The sequence below is a fragment of the Gallinula chloropus genome (genome assembly GCF_964237585.1).
Source record: "Gallinula chloropus genome assembly, chromosome: 7".
NCBI lineage: Eukaryota > Metazoa > Chordata > Aves > Gruiformes > Rallidae > Gallinula > Gallinula chloropus.
This window is the reverse complement of record NC_140092.1, coordinates 771133-790418: the sequence shown is the minus strand read 5'-3', so window position 1 is coordinate 790418 and position 19286 is coordinate 771133.

The window sequence follows — 19286 nt, the reverse complement described above, 5'->3', positions numbered from 1 at the left end:
GCTGGAGCTGTTGCCACTAAGCCCCGATTCATCAAGACAGGCTGCTGCAAGGAGATGTCACCCTGCCACTTGCTGCGGAGTTGCTTGCTGGGGAGGACAGTTACTGCTACATCTTGGCAGAAGGATGTGGAAGGAGCTGCTGCTATGGGGTGGAGGACCTGCTGGAGGCTACTGAGCCCTCTGTCAGTGCTGGAGCTCCAGTCTCTGCTGTTGTGTGGATGAACTTTTCTGTTAGCAAGTCTCTTTGGGCAGCTCTAACCTGAAGGGAGAGAGCTTTGTTGTGGTTTGGGGGGATGGATGGAAGGGTGGAAATTCCCTTCCCTCTCCCCAAGTTCAAAAGGGAAGAGTTCTGGATGGCTTTTCTCCCTTGACCTCGGATGCAAAACCCGATTCTGCTGTCACTGTGCTCCCTGTTACTGCTCCAAGGAACTCCATCCCTAGTCCTGGCTCGCAGGGTGCTGGTGACAGAGCTGTCACCTGGGTTCTGTTACTGTGTGTGTGGAAAGCGATCTAGCAGACTTGTGTGAGTGGAGCTATCTGTCTGTGTGTGTGCTACCCTGAGCTAAGCCAGTCTCCTCAGGATGCTGAGATGGTAAATGCAAGAATTTGAAGCTCTGCATCTGAAGGAATGGTCCTTGTTCCAACAAGTGCATATCCTGGACCCATCTGTTGAAGAAGCTGCTCCTGTTACCCAGATACAAGATGCTGCTTTAAGCAGCAGTTAAAGTGTAAAATGCTTCATCAGATCCAGCTGAACTTGACCAGGAGCCTGTTCCTCTGAAGAACTGAATTCATCTGCTGACACTCTGCATTCAGTGGTCTCTTGTGCTCTGCCTTCTGGTGTGAAGAGCTCTACTTACCTCAGGCTTCTGACCCCAGTGTCCTTGGTTTCCTCAGCTGTCCATGCAGTTTGGAGCACAGAGTATTACTTGAGTTCAGCCCCTTCTTGAAGGAGTGAATGTGTTCTGTGCAAGCAGAGCAGAAGGCTTCTGGTAGCAGAGACACATTAATTGTCAAGTCATGTAATATTGTGTAAATATTTATTACTGTATTTATTTAATGTTTCCATAACAGACTTATTTATTTGATAATTAAACTTTTTACACAACCTAATCATGGCAAGCCTTTTTCTTGCTCTTGGGAGCACATGTAAGAGCCTGAAATGAAAGCTTGGTTTCTCCTCCAAGCAGGCATTCCCACAGGTCAGAGGAGCAGGGCTGTGGAGGATTACTCAGGTGTCAGGTATGTGCTGGGTGCTCTCACAAGAGCACAAGCTGTTTGTAAACAGTGTGCAAATGCAGGTACCTGTATGGCTAGGAAGTGCACTGAATTCAACTACAGAGAGCTTTGAACCCAAATTTCCAGCTGAAGTTGGAGCAAATGAGTAGCCCTTTGCCCTGGCCTGGAGAGCTGGGACTGCAGAGGAGGGTGAAGCCTTTCATCTTGGTGTGGTTAGAGAGGAGCTGGGCAGCGACTTGAGACTGGGTGTGAAGTGAAGGAGCAAAAGCAGAATAGCCTCAGGTCAGTGCCTCCTGGCAGGGAAAGGGAGCCTGGCCTCTGCAGCTCACTTCTCCCCAGGTAGTTTGTAGCCCAGCTGTGTGCTGCTGTTCCCTCTGCACTGCCACCAGCCAGCTGGGCTGTTGCAAAGAAGTGTTGAGCTGGTGTTTGGCTTTAAAAGCTGCTTTTAGAGAAGAGGTGGAGGACCTGGGTTGGAAGCTCTCTTCTCAAAAGCATTTTAAAAATGTGTTTGCTGTGGCCTAGCAGGAAGAAGAGAGGGGGAAAACCCCTCAGCAACCACCCTGTTTCAGTGAGGACTCCAAGTCTGTGTCCAGAGCAGGGCTGGTGTGCAGCCTGGCCCTGAGTACCGAAGATGCTTTTGCCTTGGACTCCTGGCTTAGCCAAGTAGTTCTCAGGCTGTGACAGCAGCCTGTATGGCATGTGGCTGAGGTGCAGGTAAAGGCATTGCAACACCTCTTGGGAAGATTGCAAGACTTCATTCCAGGGAACTTGCTTGATTACCAAGGTAAACAGTGCTTTTCCAGGCGGCTCTTCCACAGACAGTGGCTACTGGAGCTCTGGCAAGGAGAGCTGTTGCTGTAAGCTGTGCCAAGCTTGGTGCTTTGGAGTAAACAATCTCGGTGGTAACCCAGGCCAGTGAGACTGGGGAGGGACTGCAACTCCCACCTGGGAGCCATGAGACTCCTCCAGAAACTCTTGGCTCTGTAGCCTTCATTCTGGAGTCCCTGCTTGGTAATTAAACCACTGCTGGTGCAGAGAATTGGGCTGTTCTCCCTCTTGCTGCCCCAGCTGGGCAGCTGAACAAGAGTGATGCTAAGGGGATAACCTGTAAATTTGGCTAGCTGTGTATGTTTTTTGTGTCCTGTTGTGGAGTGACCAGAGGGCATTTTCCAAGCTTTAGGAACTGGAGGGACCCAACAGACTGATTCCTGGGGTGCTGGACTCAAAACTGAGTGTCAGCTGGTGTCTGGCTTGGGCTTACACCTGTATCAGTCATTGGGAAGGAAAGTCATCGCTGAGTCTCCTCAGCTGAAAGTCTGGGAATGGTGGAGGGCAGGCTTCATGAAGACTTGTTGCTCTGGAAGGGTGTCTGTTACAGCCAGGCTGTCTGGGAGGCAGGGCAGCCAGCACCTCCTTGTAGAGAAAAGAAGCCTTTTGCTGTGGGTTGGTCACATCTAGCATAGCTATAGTGGTAATGCTGCTGTTTTCCTGCTTGAGCTGTGGCCCTGAGCTTGCTGCTGGCTTCCTGGTGTGGATTTGGGAGGCAGGCAGGCACCCAGACCTAGAGCATCCAGGGGGCTGGCTGCCTAAAAGGCAAGAACTGCAGCTGATGGGTGGAACTGTGTGTCTGGAAGTCTCCTGCTGTCCAAGGATGCTCTGCTAGTGTGAGGAGCAAATCTGATCTGCTGCAGGGCAAGGCCAGAGATAACTCATTGCTGCTGCTGCGCAGCCAGGCCTGCTCTTCAGGATACGTCTATGTCAGCTGGCTCCGAGCCCACTCCCCTCACTGTGCAGGTACCTGGGCTCCACTCACTGTGTGTGGGGTTCTGCTCCCGCATCCTGTTAGTAAATTACTCCTCCAGATCCCTCTTGACCTTCAGTGGCAATGTTACTCTGCAGGGGGGCTGCCGCGGCCTTGGCGCTTGCGGGTGCTTCAGCCCAGCCCTGGAGGAGCGGCCTCCTCTCTTGCGCAATGTCGGCACGCAGGCTGATTTTGCAAGGTATTTTGGATATCCAGATGGGTCTCCAGGAATTCTGGGAACATGAGGGTCATGGCTGCTTGTGCAATGCCTTCCTCTCTCCCCAGTGTTGCTCTCTGCTGTTGCTGCACTTTGTGGAAGGGTGATGCTCCTCATGGTGTTATTCTCCATTACGTGTTTTCTGAGCTTTTGAGTGTTTTCCACTGGTCTGTGACCAGAGCAGCTTCCTGTTTACTTCTGGAGGTGGCTGCCCTCCTCCTCCCAGTATGCCCCTTCTCCTCCAGAGTGGTGGCAGATCTTACTGTGAGTCTTGGCCTGACAGATGCTACAGGCAGGGCAGTCCTGCTGCTTGGCACTGAAAAGGTAGGAGGTGACAGTGTTCTCTCTTCCTCAGTGACTCCAGGTATACACAGACATCAGTGACAGTGTCTGCACTGGCAGTGACCACTAGTAGATGTTGTGCAGCAGTTTGCTCCGTGCCATTCCCAGTGTCTGGTGTAAAGCTTTGAGTTCTTACAGTAACTTTGGGCATTCTTGGTATCAGTGCACTTACCTGGCCTGTGAGCACTGCAAGCACCTCTGTGAGCTACCTGAAAGGCTCCTACCTGGGTCAGGCACCTGCCTCTCATTGAAGTGCATCAAGAAGATGCACTAATGGCGCTGTGACCATTAGTGATTGTAGGAACATGGTATGACATCTCAGTATAGACATGCTGGATTAGACCCGATTCCCAGACTATTCAGCTTTGGTTTTGTCCCAAAAAGCAAAGAGAACAGGCTGCATCATTCTAGTCAACATTCAGTGACTGTATTGTGATTGCAGGATTGGTGTTGTGACTGTCTGATACCCAGATCCAAATTCAGTAATGGTGTTGTGACCATTAGTGACCCATCCTGCAGCCTCCTGGCTCTTGAGGTGTCACCTTTGACAGGACAGCAAGGGGGTGTGCTCAGGGAGCAGGGGCCAGTTGTGGGTGTCAGCGTTGGAGTCTGCTCACGGGAGAGAGGAGGGTGGGCAGGAGGGTCAGCCAGGCTTTAACAGGCCTGGATTCCTTCTCCCTCTGCACACAAAGCCGTGGGTACCTGTCCTTCCTCCGGCCCTTACACCTCCTGGGAGCCAGGAGTGCTCAGCGGCTGCAGGTCTGGCTCTGCCTCCTGAACTCGCTGTGCTTGGCTCTGCCTCTGAATGGCAGAGGGAAGCAGCTATTGTTCCTGCACTGTGGCTCTAGGCCCACGGCCAAGGAAGCAGGATTGGTGCCTCTTCTGACCAGAGGAGACCTCTGAGGTGGCACATCTTGACTCCAAGGCAAAGAAATGCTTTCAAAACACATTGTCCTTGTAAGGACTGGCAGGTCTTCTTGAGAAAGGACAGCTTCTCACTCATACCCTTTTTGTGTCAGAAGAGCCAACTTTGGCCTGTCATTCAGAAAAACGCCACTTCTCAGCTCACCCTTTGTGTTGACTGAAGTAATGCAGCCTGTTCTCTTTGCTTTTTGGGACAAAACCAAAGCTGAATCGTCTGAGATTGGGCTCTAATCCAGCCTCTCCAATATGTCTTAATGAGAGACACCGCGTTCCAACACCGCGCACACTGCCTCAGGTAGCACCATCTGTCTCTAACTGCTGGATTCTTGCCTGCTGATGCTTGGGCCAGACCTTGGAAAATAGCTTCCCTCTTTGAGTGGGGTTTTCCTGAGGCAGCTGGCACTGAATTTGGATCCTGGTATCGTGCAGCAGCTGCTTACAGTCCGAATCAGCTCATGGTGATGCTTGGAACCTGCTGGTTTTCCACGAGATAAGGGAGTTCATGCTTTAGCATCAGTTGTGTTCTTTCTGCTTAGATAGGAACTCTTCAGTACTGCAGGTAACTGGTTACACAGTGATGGACAGAGAAAGGATTTCTGGGTGCTTAAAGTGATGAATGAAGTGTAAAATATCTCTGTTGGTGCATCCATAGCTCCTGTCACTGTAGTCTGAGCAGCTTGGGAAGAATCCCAATTGACTGTGTGCTGTGCTGTCAGATCAGCATTCCACTCCTCACGTCATGGATGGAAAGGTGACCTAGTGGTGCTCAGACAAGAGCAGAGCCTGGTAGCTGTCCCAGGCTGGAGCTGTGGGACTTCCCTTCCTTTTTCATCCTTTGCCCTCCTGTCTCAAAGCAGCATGATTTATGTTCAATAGCAATGAAAGGTGCCTGTGGAAAATGCAGGCTGGGGGAGTTGCAAATGAAACTTCCCAGTGTGATTTCCACAGGCACAGAGCTAGTGTGGCTCTTGCTGGGATCTGTGCTGCTTTCGTACCGTACCTGGCTCCTTCCAGTTGAAAGCTGCTTTCCTGTCTTGAGCCTGGAGATGGTGACTGTCAGGGATGAAAGGCAGACACCTCTTGGGTGGAGCAGAGCGGAACAAAACCAAACCAGGGCTTAGGGCAACAAATGTCCTCTCAGGTCTTAGTCCCTCTCATCTATGATGAAAGCTTTTCAAGAACGTGAACAGTGGCTGTGTGTCCTACCCCTGTTCAGATGCTCCCTGCGAGCACTAGCACAGTGCCTGGGAATGGCAGCAGCCAGGATTGCAGCTGGGATGGGAGTCAGGTGGAGGGATGGGGGGTCAGGTGGAGGGGTGGAGCAGTGGGGTGCAGCAGGATAGGCCAGACTAAGTGTGAGGTGTTATGTTATGACTCCCCAACAGACTCCCCCTCCTCGGAAAAACAGTGACCTCCCTCTCAGGTGTCAAGGCTTACCTAGGACAGTGCCCATGAGCTCTGTCCTGGCCTGTGAAGGGGTCTTGAAGTGCTAAATTCAACCAGTGTCTCTGCAGTGCCTCTAGAAATGCTGAGGAAAGGCATAGTGAGGAACCCCGAGGCATGCAAAGGGATGGCCCCAGAGCTTCCATCGTGCCCTTGGGGACTGGGCAGTAAGTGCCTCTTACCTGTCTGCAGGTGTGGTGGGATACGGACCCAGCGAAGCACTGTGACCTGGCTAAAACCAGACACCACTCCCTGCCCTTTGAGAAGCTGGTCTTGCAGCAGGGATGAGAAGGAAGGGATCCCCTTAGCATGGCTGGAAGTGCTTTTCCTCAATCACATTTACACTCTGTAAGTTTGTGAGGCACTACATGGGAAAGATGTGTTTGCACTACCTATGTAGCTGCTGTGCCTTTAAAGGAGCATGTTAAGATCTGAAGGAAGACCTGAGGTCCACAGGCAAAAATTCTCACCAGTTTCAACCATCTAATCAGGTGTGCAGAAGGCGCTGTGGTGCACACAGGCTCCGTGGCAGCCCTCACAAACAGGTGGCCAGGGGATTTGGCGTTTGGAGTGGTCTCCCTGCAGACCCAAGGCTGACCCTGCTCGCTGTGGAAGGCAGGCAAGGGCTGCTTCTATGCCTGCCCCTTGGTTTTCTAACCCTGGGTCATCAGCACCACTCCTCCTCCGTTCGGTGTCCACCCCAGCTGTGCAGACTGGAATCGAACTGGTTTTTCTGTGGGCTGGCACAATTTGCATAAGGAATCACTTAGTGCAGCGCTAAGGAGCTGGCAGCACAGGGCTCAGCAGCGTGTCTGTTAGCGAAGGTAGCACAAGGCAGGCTGGGAAGGGGCAGTGAGCAGCGGTGGTGGGAGCTCGTTAGCTGTCACTGCGCTCTAATTGCCATCCCAGCAGCAGCGGCGTGAGCTTGGCCATGTCACTCCGAAGCCCTATGTCAGTGACTGAGGCCTTCCTGGTGCAGCTGGGGTGTAGTTTACACACACAGGGTGAAGTCATGTCTGTCTGTCTGTCTGTTAAAGCCCCGTTCCTGGTTTTGCCTGGCTCTGGAGCCTGTGTAAGCTGTGCTCTCCATTCAGCTCCTCCATCTCCGGGATGCTGTAAGGCTGTGAGCTGTGCTGCAGAGCGTGTCGCATGGAGCTCTTCCACGCTGCATCCCCAGTGGGAGCAGGATGAGTGTTGCCAGGGGAATAACTCTGTGCTGTACTGTCTCACAGTGATGTTGCACAAGTCTCTCTGAACCCCTCTCATGCATCCCAAGCGATTGCACTGCAGCCCAGCACGGTGATTCAATGTCCACAGTCTCACGGGTGCCGGGGAGATGCTCCACGGAACGGGAACCTCACAGCAAAACAAGGTGGCTCATGTTCTCCTGGGAGGAGCCAATTAATAATGAGCGCTATCTTCATCAAGTGTTCCCAGCTTTAACGAAGGCTGAAGGCCTTTTCCTTCCCTCGCTCCAATTTCGTCACAGCCGTGCCGGGTCTCAGCTCAGCTCAGAGCCAGGCTGGAGGGAGCTCTTTGGAAAGCAGCCAGCGGGTCTGCCAGGAGATTGGATCCAGTTGCATCAGCATGGGAGCAGGAATGCTCCCCGGGCTGGAGGGACCAGTCCTGACTGGTTTTCCCAAGGCTCCCACAGGAGCTCCTGCAAGGACATCCACTTACCTCACCAAAACCTGGGTGATCCAGGGATCCTGACAGCAGAGCAGCTGCTGCCTGGCAAAAGCAGGGAAGGGATTTAACCTGCCGGGCTCGTGGCAGAGTGAGATGCTCAGGGAAACAGCACCAACGTGCTACCCAGCCGCAGTGCCTCTCGCTGCCGCGGCTGTGGAGAGATCCCAGACGGGCATCTACCAAAACAAGGGTGAGCCGAGCTCTCAGTGGAAGATGAAATCAATCGGTCTGTGCTGGTGAGCAGCTGATGGAGCAGATAGCGTCATGGAAAGCGCTCTGGCCTCTCAGAAGGCACGTCTGGGACTGACTGCTTTGGGCAGGGTTATCAATGCTCCTGACCGGCGATGGTGCTTCAAGGAGGAGAGAGTTGCAGCTTTTGGTCTTTGATATTAACAGTGTTTGGGTATGAAGCTTTGGAGGACCTGAAGTGTGTTGTACACGTGTTTGTGTGTGTGTGCATCCAATCCAAGTGTCTACAATTGCTCCTCACTGAGGCATTCCCTGCAGGGCTCCGGGCCCCACAGGCAGAGCTTGCACAGGACGGGCTCCTGGCGCGGAGGCATGGCCTGAGAACCCAAACTTTCACACGCCTGTCTTGAGTGAGACCATTTATGGCCTGCCCCTAGGCCCAGAAGGGATGCACTTCAGTGTATGAAGTGAATGGTACCCTAAAGTCACTTGTCGCTTTCAGCCAGGTGACAATGGGACAAGGGGAATGGCCTCAAGCTGCCCCAGGGCAGGGTCAGCTCAGGTGGGAGGGTAAAGTTCTTCCCTGGCAGAGTTGTGGGGCTGTGGCACAGGCTGCCCAGGCAGGGGCTGAGTCACCCCCCTGGGTGTGTTTAACAGAGGGGAGATGAGGTGCTGAGAGATCTGGGTCAGCACAGGACAGGGATGATTGGACTTGATGGGCTTAAAGGGCTTTTCCAGCCTGGTGATGCTGTGATTCTGTAAAGACTTTTGAAAATAGCAAGCCTGACTTTATTTCCTCTCTTGATTTTTAGAGTCAGCGTGGTGGTTTGGGAAGCCCATCTGCAAGTGTAACATGGTGTAAGCTGGGAGCCCAAGACCATCCTCCACCTGGGGAGGTAAGCTTCCCTCTCCCATCCCGGCACCACAGGAGCATGATCTGTGCAGACATTCCAGCCCAGCTATCTCAGCCCTCTGAAGGAAGTAGGACAGGCAGCAGACAAACCCTCGGGCCTGTTTATGAAATCTGCCTGTGCAGAGCTCCCAAAGCCAGGGTAGGGAGGCTCACAGGTACCAGGGGAGGAGGAAGCAGCAGCTGGGGAGAGGCTGTTTCCTACTCATGCCATGACTTATGCAAAAAGAAGCCTGACAGTTGCTCCTTCACCCTCCTGCCTTGGTCACTGCTGTTGGAGAAGCAGCCTGACAGTTGCTTCTTCACCCCTCCACCTTGCTAATGGCTATTGGAAAAAGCTGTCTGATGCAAAGTGTCTGGGATGGCTTCACAGCACACAGAGCACTGATGAAACAGATGGTATCATGGCTGAGCTGCTGACCGTGTACACATCTTGGGGAGAAACAGGGTAATGCACCCCAGAGTGCTTTGCATCGGGTGGCTGTGCCCACACACCCCCCGTGTGCCCTGGCGTGGGGTGTCTGTCTGCCTGGCACACTGGCTGGCAGCCCACGGCTGTGCTGCTGTGGCTCACGTGGCTGATGGCAGCTCTGATGGCTCTGGGGCAGGGCACTGGGCAGGAGGGAGCTGCTGGAGGTGGGTGTTTTCCTCTGCGCATCCCTGCCAGGGAGGGTTGGTCCTGCCTGGAGTGTAGCCTCCCGGTGCCCCTTGTCTCTCCTCCAGGCAGTGCAGTACCACAGTGTGTGGGAATGGCTGTTCCCCATGGTGTGCCCTTCCCAGCCCTGAGCTGTTCTCCCCAGGAGCCCCGACCCTCTGCTCCCCCTTCCTTCTGCAGCTGGGATGGGTGGCGCTTGGCCCCTTGAGGCATCCTCTTCTCTCCACCCTGTGTCCCATCTGTGAAATGTGCTGTCCCTTCCCAGAGAGTCAGGGCAGCCCTGGGAACTCATCCCTGGCACGGGCAGAGACCTGACGTCAGGCTCAGCTCCACGTGTGCACACCTGACTTTCTGTGGCCACTGAGGACCCCGTTAGGGTGTTAGCACAGCTCTGCTGTCTCAGCCCATGTGCAGAGTGAAGGTGATGCCTCTCCTGGACCTCTTTGCCATCTCCTTCAGGCTTCCCCTCACTTAGTGTCCGCAGCGGTGTGCTGTGAGGGGGAGGTCGGCTGCAGGTGCCTGTGGGATGCAGGCAGGTTTTGCAGTGTCTGGGGTGTTACCTCACCATACAGAGCCTACCTTGGAGAGATTAAGCAACCAGGGCCTCATCACACTGGCAACAATAGGGCTGTGTGACCTCCTTTCGAAGGAGGTTTGACCATTGCCTCATGCTTCCACCAGCCCCCACAGCTCCTCGGATGCTTTATAACCTCCAGTGGACAAACCGGGATTGATCCGCCCTCTGCAAAGGATCTCAGATCAACTCCTGTTCGCTGAGCCTTAAAGACTCTTCCAGGAAAGGCAGAGAACTCGAGGAGCACAGGGCCAGCCCGAAGGTTTCAGCCCGCTGCACAGCCCCACAGGAAGGTTTCTTTCCCTCTCTAGCTTGGCGTGAGGGAGACCGATTCTCTCTTAGTGAGGTGTCCTAAATAGGGATGGGTTTCTTCTCCACCACTGGCTGGTGAAGCCTCCTCTGCAGCTCACAAAGGGGGCACTGAGCCAGGCCTGGCATCCAGCCTCCCCTCTCCTCCTGGCTTCCCGATGCAATCTCGCACCCGCATCCCAGCGCTGGTGTCACACGGGGGCTGAGCTCCAGCTCTGAGCTCAGCCCCCTGAAGAGGGGGGCCAGCTGAAGGTCTTGGGCAAGCCCAGCCTTTCCTAAGGTGCTTGCTGTAGCCCTGGAGGATTTCTGGGCTGCTGTTTGTGCAGGAGGTGAAGAGTTAGCCGTGAGAAAGGCCGTGCTGTCCTTTGTTCCCAGCCTGCTGCTGTGGGTTTGCTTCTTCCTGCGCTACTGGGAAGCTGCAGAGTCTGTAACTGGTTCTCACCCATCCACTATTTCAGGATCTAGGTGTATCTACTTAGTAGCAAAAATTTATATAGGTTAATTCCCACACTCCCAATGAATGAATCATTAAGGGAACAAAGAAAGGTGCCTCCTTTAAAGTATCACTGCCACCTGCATGATGAACATACGCCCAGCTTTACCTGTGCATATTTAACCCCTTATCAGAGCAAAGAGATGGCAGTCAGCTCTGGCACTGGCTGCACCTCCAACATGGACAGTGGGAGCAAACACCTTCCTGCACTTGAAAGTGGTGTTGGAGCTTGGGAGCACTGAAAAATGAAACAACCCCTCATACAGGATTCATTTAGGCAGCTAGACCTGGCCAGAGGTGTGTCCTGCCTCCTGCACCCTTCAGTGTGAGAACACCTTGAGGAGGAGCGATTCCCTGAAGAAATGCTTAGCATCTGGCACAAGGGAGCTGGAAAAGCCTACCTCCCACGAGGAAAGCCCCAGAGCCTCCTGCTAGTAACTCATGAGCAGCTGGAGCGGAGCAGCTGACAGCCAAAGGATGCAGTGGCTTCCAGGGAGAGCAAATTGTTTCTTCCCAAGTGCAAGTAGGAACAGCATCCCCTTCAGCTGAGAACTGCAGGTTGGCCTGAACTGCAGGGAGGTGGGGGGGGGGGGAAGGAGGGGGGTGGCTGCATCTCCTCTGTGTTTTTTCCCACTTGGTTGGGTTGTCAGGATACAGTCTGCGAAGAGGTGTGCCCCAAGGATGTGAAAGGAGATAAGCCACTGAACTGTATTAGCACATGAAAGAAAAAACAGTGGGAGCTTCTAAAGGATGGCAAGGGTTCAAAACCCGCTCACAGAAGCACATAGTTGTGGATGATTACTGCAGCGCACTCCTCCAGCCGGAGGTGTGGCAGCGCCTGCGATGAGAACCGGCACCAGGTGAGTAATGCCAGTGCCATTCGTAGTAGGGAAGCCTATTTTTAGTACGGATTGGCTTGGAGTATAAATGGCTTTAAAATCAGAGAGCCAGTGAAAGGAAGGAGAGCTCCAGTGAAAGGAGAGCTCCAGTGAAAGGTGCCGACTGCTGAGATACAGGGTCTGCAGATGACCTCAAGACACTCAGTGTAGGGTCCTCAGCTCAGTCCCTTTCTGGCAGGCACTCCTGGAGGAATGATCCTGGGCTTCTCCGGTGGTCCCAGCACCCTGCAGGCACCCAGTGAAGTGCTGTGCAGCCTCTTCAGCCAGCCAGGGAGACCGAGGCACGGCCAGGCGTCAGGTGGCAGAGCTGGGTTGGTGTCCTGGCATGGTGTCTGGCTTGCCTCCAGAAGAAGAGGAGCAGAAATCCCACCTTTTGTTCCCATCAGTGAGTCACGGATGCAGAGGAAGCACCGCAGCAACACACCCATCACTGGCTACTCCAGAGGGTCTGGTCTCCTGCAGAGTCACTGGTGCTGAAGGGAAGATGGTGCCAACTCCTTTTGCATCCCAAGCTACGTAGAAAATCAAGTCCCAGAAGAACCGTGGCCAGTGCTGCTACCAACCAGTTCCCAGTGCTTGGCTCACTGTAAGTGAATGATTGTCCCTTGGGCATTGAGTGTTGGTGTGGCAGGGTGTTTGCCCACGTGTGCTGTGTCCCAACAGCTGCAGTCTTTGTGAGGCCCAGCTTAGGGCAGGGAAGAGACAGAGCAGCACTGCTGCAGTGTCAGACCTGCTCGTGGAGAAGAGCTTTGCCTTGGAGAGGCTGTGACATGGCCTGGGACATATCCTGCTTCCTGGGGGTGATGGCAGCCAGGGGCCAGCTGCCTGTGCTGGCCCATAGCTGGGACTTCAAGTTGGTGCTGCCATGTGGATGCTGCCTGTGTGGGAAGGAGCGGGGCTGGAGCGCGGTGCCACGAGCCAGGCCCGTGCCAGGCACGGCAGGGCAAACAGCCTGTCCCATCCCAGGCTGTTCTCAAGGCAGCTGTTCCAAGGAACCACAGCAAGCTCCACTTCCCACTGCAGCCCCTCTGCCTCGTGCTCCGGAGCCCTTCCTCCTGCTCCCTCCATCACCTCCCCAGCGCTGGAGCAGGTGGTCCAAAGCCTGGGAGCCCATGTTTGCCTGGAATGTGTCTTCTGAGGAGGAACAGAGAGTTCAAAATACTCAGAGCTGCTGCTGGTTTGAGCCCAAGTTAGGTACCCGGGGTGTCTGCCGTGCAGCAGAAGCCAGACATCTCCACGTGCTCTGTGTAGGTGTGTGTAGACGTTCTGCAGCTGTGGCAGGATCCCGGGTTCAGCTGAGCTTTGGGGTGGCCCTGCCTGGCCCTTCTCTGTGTCACCAGCTCTCCAGAGATGACCCACAAGGCTGTAAAGCTCCAGAGCTGGTTATATTTGAACACAAGCTAGAATAACTAACTTCTTGAGGAGAAGGACAATACAAAGAGCAGGTTGACCATGGCAGCTGCTATCAGTGCTCGCACCTCGCCCCGGCGCCAGGGATGCTGCTGTCCCTGCTGGGACCTGCTGCCTGCCCACCCGTGGCATGGGGTCCCTTCCATCCCACAGGGATGGCTAAGCCTCTCCTCCTTTATCCCCAGGGTCTCACTGGAGGCCAGTCCTCCAGGCACTCTGCCCTTTGCAAAGAGCACAGCGCCCAGTCTTGACCCACAGAAGTGAAAGACACCGTCTGTCACCGTGACTCAGCAATGGATGGTCTGTACACGTTGCAGGCACAGCTGGGATTTCCTGAGGTCTGATACCCTCACTCATCTGTAGGACATCTAGAAGTCCCGGTCAGATGTCCTCACATTCTACCTGGACACCGTTTCCCAGCAGAAAAGGAGGAACAAACAGGGAAACCCTGGTAATTTGGGTCCTGCACATGGATCTGACCTGCCTGCTGCTCTGGCTGTCACCCTGACTCAGCAGATGCAGAGATGACTTTGTCCTGCTGGGTCTTCGCAGACTTTTAGTGTAGATAATAACACAAAGTCCCTCTGTGCTCTCATGAGGTGGGAATGGAATTTGCTTTAAGAGCAGCTGTTGGGATGTGGAGGGCAGAGGGATCTAAGAGGTGGTTGAGACACGCTTGGGGAAGCCTCTGGAGACAGGCAGTACCTCGGGGCTTCTTGCTGGGCTTGTCCTCTGCTGTATGATATCAGAGGTGCCGGCTGGGGTTTCTCTCCTTTTCTGGTTCTGGGGGCATGGAGCACAATTTGGGAGTTTAGGGTGACGTGTCCCCTCTGTCTGGGCAGTGAGGAACCAGAGCCTGACTGAGACATGCAGCCAGGAGCTTGTTCTTGGGTGTGGAGCTGCATGTGGCTATGGGCATCGCTGCTTCACTGCCCTCCTCAGCGTGAGGGCTCTCTCTGGGAGCTCACCAAAGGGCAGCCCTGCTCTGGACTCTCCTGCTCGCCCTTCCGTGCCTGCTGTGAGCCTGGTACCGAGTCCAACCAGGGTGATATGCCACAGGGACCCCAAGAGACCTCCTGCTCTTAACACAGGAGGTCCTGGGGTGATGGGGGAAGGCTCAGGTGTGTGACACACGGGGTGTGAGCTGGAGGGCTGTGTGTTTGATTTGGAGGGAAAGAAACCCAGCTGGGTGCTTCGGGTGCTCTCCTTCAATACAGTCCCCCTGGGGAGACCCTGCAGGGGAACATCTGCCCCAGGACCCCGCGGGGCTGTTGGTAGAGCCCCCAGCTGCTAACAGCTGGTGGCCACACAGGCAGGAGGCATCACAGGGCACGCTGCTTGGCTTCCTCCTGCTCACAGTGACATCAGTCTGGGAGCAAAAAATGTTGCAGAAAGGTCTGATTTCACCCCTTCCCATCCCAAAATCCTGTGTTTATTGTAAAAATGGTCATTTGCTTGACCTGGAGTTCTGCCTTGGGCTGAGAATGCAGAGGAATGTGCCCTGTGAGCTGAGAGTTCCCTGGGCTGCCCCACGGGGACAGAACAAACTGTGTGTGTGCCCGTGCCTGCCTGCTCACCCCTTGCTGCTGAGCCCAATTTGGAGGTGTATCTGTTGACAGAGAGGTGACCTAGGTGTGTGGCTTTGTCCTTGCTGCACATCCACCCAAACACACCTCAAAGTCAAACGCAAGCGACTATAAATAGTTTGGGATGCCTGCAGTCAGCACGGGGTGCAGTGTGACCACAGCGCTTGGCCCAGGCTCCAGGGATGCCAGGAGAAGCCCTGCTGAAACCCGTGGTTGATTTCCAGCAGCCCTGGAGCACGCTGGGGTGGCTAACTGTGGTGTCTTCCCACTGATCCCAGCAAGGCAGAGCTGGGTCTGTGCTGAAGGCTTCTGGAAATGCTGCTCTGGAGTTGTGGGTCTGGTCCTGTCGCCTCTTGTGAACTCAGCAAGGCTTCACCACTGCAAGAGACAGCAACATCTGGCAGCTCTGCTCGTCTCCAGAGTAAGTGCTTAGGAACTACTGGTTAGTAACTACTGCTGCAGAGGCCAGAGCTCTGAATAACAAGTCTTGTCCAAGATTTACAGGGTTCTTTTCCTCTGCTGGGGAGGCAGGACAGTGCAGGCAGAGAACTGTGCTGGTGTTGGAGCAGTTTGGGTTTACCTGGGCAGTCTGCACTGTACTGAGTCCTGATGTGCATTTGGCTCCCCCGTGATTGCTCCTGGGTGCAAATCCCTGGGGTTTTCTTAAGGCATGCTCCAGGAATGAGGGGAGGGAGGGGAGCAGGTCCTGCTGGAAGACAAGCAGGATACACGTGGGTCTGGGTTTCAGTAGGAGACGGTGAAGAACTGCTGCGAGTCTGGGTGTGGAGGAAGTGTAAGTATGTCAAGACTCTCAGCCAGGGCTGGATGGCACTGAAAAGCAGGGAAAGCAGGAATAGGGTTGGTAGGAACTTGGTGAAGCCACCTGACAGGTACATCTGAGGTGGAGCAATAACAAGCGCCAAGGCCAGCCCACAGAGAAGGCACACATGGCAGTGGAGAGGTGGAGACTGCGGGGAAGGCAGAGTCAGGAGCAGCACCTCTGCTGCTGTGGACAGACAGGTTCAGTGCCCTGAGCTGTGCTTCTGTGCTGGCTCAGACTCGCAGGAGCGGGAGGAGGTGGGTGCTGTGGGCACCAGCAGGTTCCACCTGGAGATGGCAAAGCATCAGCTTCTGCTGGGCTCCTCCAGACACGGCAGCGCTGCTGCTGTGCTGCCCAGCCTTGTCCTGCTCCAAGGGCTGAGCTGTGCTGCCCAGCCTTGTCCTGCTCCAAGGGCTGAGCTGTGCTGCCCAGCTGTGGGCTGAAACACAGCGCTGGTCCTGGTCGAGCAAAGCATTTCATTTGGCTCAAACTGTCCCCAAAGCAAGATTCTGGGAGCATTTTGTGAGCTTGGCTTCCTTTTCTCCCTCCTTTCTGTGTCTCTTTACAGAAGAGAGGGAGAATACTCCATCCTCAGGAGAAGGGAATGGGTCTAGCACAGAACCTGCTGCGTTTGTTCAGGTTTGGGATTTTTCTCCTCCCAACTCTCAAACAGACTCGTAGGGGTTGGCAGGGACCTCCAGAGCCCATGGGGTCCAACCCCCTGCCAGAGCAGGGTCCCTAGGACACGTCACACAGGTCAGGGCTGGAATATCTCCAGAGGAGACTCCACACCCCCTGGGCAGCCTATTCCAGTGGCACACACACATGTGCTTTCATCTGAATTGAGCTGAGGAATGGCCCTGCCTGCACCATAACCACCTGGGCACTTTCTTGCCCTGTAATGGGTCGGTTCTGCTGCAGAGATGCTTGGGCTTGCTTCTGCATAGAGACAGCAGGGGGGTGCCACCCCCCTTGGATGCCAGCCTGCCTGCCTGGGACTGCCTGGGCTCAGCCTTTGAGAGCAGCCCCCCAGAATCCCCCCAGAGGAGAGAGCAAAGTGACAAACAGGACCCTGGGTTCCTTTATCCTGGCTTTACTGAGATATTTCAGGCATGCATGCTGTAATGACAGCGTGCTGCAGCCCAGAGGTGTGGTGGAAAATCTGGTTAAGCATGCTGGCTGAGCTGCTCCGTGGATCCTCAGCTGGGACACACTGTGGGGCACAGCTCAGCGCTCTTCACCAGGAGAAACCAGAGCTGCTCCTCTCTCACTGCAGCCTTTTCCATTTCCATTTTACCCATTGCTTCTCACATCCCTATGTCCGTGGTGTTTGCACTAGGTGCTGCCTGATGCTGTTATGGTGAGCATCTCTTGAAGCTCTGTTTGGGACCAGGGCACCTGTTGTCCAAACCCTCTTGTTTCCTTCAGAAGTAGCTTTTGGAAGCAGGCAGTTGTGTCACTGCACAGGCTCTCTAGTGGCTTTTTATGTGTTTAACACCAATTTCCAGCAAGCTGGAGCACAGGAAGGCTGTGGGGCTGTGACTCTGAGTACTCCAGCTCGCTTACACCAACCTGAAACACTTCAGAGCAAGTCAGTTCAGCACAAAGGCAGCCTTGCCCACAGCAGCCTGCTGCTTTCTGAGCGTTTCTTGCCTCCTCATTGTCCTCCCTGAACCAGCCACATGACCACAGCGGTCATAAGGTACCCAAAATGATGTGTTCCTGGGCTGTACCTGGGGGAGGGAGCTGCCGGTGCGCAGCGGGGGACGTTGCCCTCGAGGGTGTGTTAGGGCTGATGGAGTTCAGAGAGGGGACCAGGATCTCATCTGTTACTCAGCCCTGCCAAAGTCCATTGGGAAGCCCCGTGACGTGTTTTGCTCTGGTGGTTGAAAGTTCAGGAGGGGAAAAAAATGAACCTGTTTGTTTTTCCCAAGTTGTGGGCTGGGGTTTCCCTTGGAGACACGGGAACTCATGGGGCTGCAGAAGCTGCAGACACAGCAGCGACTGTGGGGAGCTCAGGGGTTCCTTGTGTGGCTGGCAAGAGGTTTTGGGCAGAGGGCAGTGAGGGGAGTGGGGAGAAGCCGAGCTCCCCAGACCCTTCACCGCTGCACAGCTGACCTAGTGACGCCACCGGTTCCGTTCGCAGTGACGGTGAGTCCAGCGTGGTTTGGAGTTTGATTTGGGCTCTCCCCAAGGGTCCGGAAGCGCCCAGCCTGCTGTGGCAGGGCAGGGTGCCTGCCTGCCTGCTCCTTGCCCTCCCCGGGCTGGCAGGCGGGGGCTCGGGCACACAGGGCACTGTGAGGTGCTGTCTTGGCCCCGCAGCTCTGTGGGGAGATCAGAGGGACGCAGATAAGGATCACAGATGTGGCCGGCCTCAGGAACCCTGTTAGGCTTCTCCCGGGGACTGCCCGTGCTCCGTGGCTCTGTGTCTTTTGGGAGGGAAGAGGCCGTGCATCCTGGGACTTGTGAGGAGCGCTTCCCAACTGGGCTTGTGGTTTTCCATGTGGAAACCCTTCTGGAGGAGAGGCAAGGAGAGTGCCGGGCCCAGCAGCTGCCACAGGCATCGCTACTCAGGGCACCAGTTTCACGTCAGCTTCCTTGTCTCCTGCCTCAGTTTCCCCACCTGTAAAATAAGACTAACAGTCTTTGGCCTGCAAACTCTTCCTGGAAGAGGAAAAGGATGAGAGTGGAGAGAGATGTAGGTGCTAGAGCAGTGCAGCACGTTCCCAGTGCCAAGGAGGCTCCTACTCAGAGAGGCTGTGCTGCGAAATGGGCAGAGACCCGTGCTTCTGAGTGTGGCTTCTGAGCCCTGGCTGGGCTTCATGGTGACGGGAGCTGGGGGAATGGGCTCAGGCTGTGCCAGGGCAGGGTCAGATCAGATGGGAGGGAAAAGCTCTTCCCTGGCAGAGCTGTGGGGCTGTGGCACAGGCTGCCCAGGGAGGGGGCTGAGTCCCCACCCCTGGGTGTGTTTAACAGGGGGGAGATGAGGTGCTGAGAGATCTGGGTCAGCACAGGACAGGGACGGTTGGACTCCATGGGTTAAAGGGCTTTGCCAACCTGGTGATGCTGTGATGCTGTGATTCTCGTGGTCGTGACAACCATCCCCACAGCAATGAGAGTGAATTCACATTGAACAGGAGCAGTATGGACACACACGGGCTTTTCAAAGCCAAACCCTGTGACACGAGGGTGGTGGAACTGTAGCTTAGGAGGAACCTTTTCAGATCCATTCAGGCTTTCTTGGGTCTGCCAAGGCAGATCATTAAAATACCTCCTCCATCCCATTTTCTGCACGAGCGGGGAGAATTCTTTGGGAAAACCCTCATTTTGGGTGGGTTTTTTAACGAGGGACCAGTTTCAAGGTGGGGCTGCCACAGGACTCCTCACTGTGCTGTTCACACAATGCCCAGGTCTGAGACACTGCTTGTGATGAGAGTTTCAGTGTGTTACCTACACGTGGCCAGCAGACACGGGCCCTCTTCTGTTCAGCTCTAAAACCTGTGTCCCTGTTTCCTCTTCGCCCATTGTCTCCTTTCCTGGGGTTAGCAGTGCAGGTATTAATAGCTCCTGTATCACTCAGAGGAACAGTTATTAAAATCAATCATGGAATTATTATAGCCCCAACAGCAGGCATTAGGCTCCTGCTGGGAACAGCAGCGTAGCATTTGCATACAAACGAGCACAGGGTGTTTATCCTGTGTTGCTATTTACTGCCAGGGGTGATAATTGCTGGGCTGGGCAGGAGCCGTGCGGGTCATTTCCAGCTCGGGCTCTGGTGGAGGTGAG